At 37.9% G+C, this 2,634-nt stretch overlaps 1 pseudogene; it reads right to left on the bottom strand.

Annotated features, from left to right (window-relative positions):
* Positions 1-754: 754 nt before the first annotated feature.
* Positions 755-1,882, bottom strand: LOC118033517 (vignain-like; annotated as a pseudogene).
* Between the last annotated feature and the right edge of the window lie 752 nt (positions 1,883-2,634).

Below are 2,634 nucleotides of genomic sequence, written 5' to 3'. Positions count from 1 at the left end.
CTTCATACAAGTAAAATAAAAAAAGCTCTTGAAAGACCGCCTTGCACGGATGCGTGTCTTCTTTTGGACAGTGCATTTCTTTTATAACAATACTATTTTAACGATGATGGTTAGAATGTTATTTTATTTACGATGATGGATTAATAGTAAAATAAAATAAAATAAAATAGAAATTAAAATAAAAAGAATGGAGTGGGGGTGTACATGCATGCCAACTAGACTGACATGGTGGCATCAAAAAGCGTCGCGTCAAGTTTTATCCATTAAAACAACACGTGTAGGCCCATGGTCAGTGATTACATGGCAGCCACATTTTTTCCTACTTCCCCGTCTTTTCTCTCTCATGGTATTCGCCAACCATAATTAAAAGGTGTGATACATATGTTAATTTTGATTTTGATTTTTTTAATTTTTTTTATAAGTTATTTTTTAACTTATTATTTAATATTAAATTAATTTAAAATTAAAATTTATATTTTTTATGATATAAAATCATTTTTAATTTAGATCATAAGTTTAAAATGTTAATCAAAGTTTATATTGATTTTTTTTAATATTAATTTTTTTTATTTGATCATTTGATAGAGGATTTGTTAAAAATTAAATTTTTTGATTTCTTTATCTTTTTTATAAGAACTTTAATGTGAGTTGATTAGAGTTGATCGGGTTGTTTTTTAAAGATTTGTTTTTTGTTTGGTCGTTTATACATGGGTGAGGTGATCTACTCTTTTATTTGGCCATATCGAATGATCAACTAGAGTTCATCCCGGCGAGACGGTGCTTTCTTGTTGTCTGAGCGCAGCTTGACTGGAAAGGAGGCCTCCAAAGTTACACCACGCAATCCTTCCTCTGCATCAATCCCTCGTTGCATTCTTATGAATCCCTTTTCACCCCAATCAGTACCCCATGAATTCTTCACTATCCAGTACTTCGTTCCATCTTGATTCAGCTCCATGATTCAGCTCTGTGCCACAATCTCCGGTGAATAGTCCCCGCAATCAGAGCACACAAAATCCGTATGCGTTAATAATATATATAGCTGGAGATATTGGATTCTTGGCTTGCTAAAATTCAGTCAATGTTTAAGGTACTATGAATTATCATCTTAAAAATTTAGTCAGAAACTTGCCTCGGAATAGACCTGGAGATCCTTGCCACCAGCATCCATTGCGATTGCAACAGGTTGGTTTGCGACAGCTTTCATCAACATTTTCAGGAACCATTTCATACCCGTCAATATTCACAACTGGGGCATTCATCTGCAACACCAAGAGGAGTCATGGTTCCATATGCATCAGGAAGATGCAATTAATGGAGAATTAATCTTGACGCAGAGGTCATCTTAACCTTGGTTGAGTCACAAGATTCATCTTTAGCTCTGTAAGGATACGTATTCTCTGATGTTAATCCACCAATTTGCTTAATAAACTTAAATGCGTCTTCCATCGATCCTCCATCGCAGCCATGGTTATCAGAATCGCAATCAACTAGCTCTTGCTCCATTCTTCCTCCAGTCAACAGAGGAAGGAAGGTTACTTGTACCCTCATGAATGAACCCAGTTCCCTGTCTTGGTCCATGGAGCATCCTGTAGTGGCTAACCTTCGAGCCTCCATAGTGTTGCAAGAACTGATGGTTGGTCATATCAGCAAACCTATTCAGTTTCAACTTGTACGGCTTGTCCTTGCTATTCACCTGTGAACATGTTTCAAATTTGCCTTGAATACATTGAAGCGCTTTTGTTCTTCAGTGAGGCTGCGGGAAACTGTGTGTTGACCCCTCCATCTCTCTCGTACAAGTCCTCTTCAGATAATCAAAACTCTGAGCCAACCTGAAAACCAGAACTACTGAAAATACAACCAGGATGACCTTTCCCGTATCCATAACAACGGTCTCAGGTACTATAGATTAGCAAAATAGATATGGTATTATCTTAAAGGATTTAATGCTAATATTGACTAAAGAAATAAATCCGAGATAAAGCTGTTTGCAGCTTTTCTGGAGGTGATGCTCGATCATCTTGCGTCCGTCCTGAAGCCAACATGAAAACCACGGTCCGTACTCGACTCGTTTCGTAGAAGGGGACGAGATTTAGTTGTGCTGATTGTGGCTGTATAAGGAAATGGAACACGATTTTGTTCAAGTGTGGTAGAAGGGTGCTCAAACTTTGCATGTCGTTTCTTAAAAATGAAAAATCTCGTAGGGGTTCTGATATTTACCTCTTTCATGAGTAAATTAATCAGTGCTAAAATGATGAAACATACACAAAATCGGGGTAAGAAGTCACCAGGCGAATCCAGTTCCATGAAAAGAAAAGAATTACAAGGTGAAACAGTGTAGGTAATAGCATATGCATATTAAAGTAATGAGGCAGACTTGGTTTCTTCATAAAGATCCGGCAAGCCCATCATCTTGCTGCAGTCAAGCTCGAATGGTCGTCTGATAGAGATTCTGACGGGTCTTCGAGCTACTATCAATGAACTTCATAAGGAAATAAATTTATAGCCTCGATCGAGCCCTTGTTCTTCAATGTCCCGAGGGAAGGAGATGGTCTTTGGCTCAAGAAGTTGGCTGATGGCTGTCTTGGCAGAGGAGATGGTGGTTATGTCCTCCGCAGATAGTGACTCTTATTAGCT

This window comes from Populus alba, chromosome 10 (genome assembly GCF_005239225.2).
Source record: "Populus alba chromosome 10, ASM523922v2, whole genome shotgun sequence".
Taxonomy (NCBI): domain Eukaryota; kingdom Viridiplantae; phylum Streptophyta; class Magnoliopsida; order Malpighiales; family Salicaceae; genus Populus; species Populus alba.
Note: the sequence above shows the minus strand (reverse complement) of the source record. Positions and strands in the feature narration are given on the sequence as shown.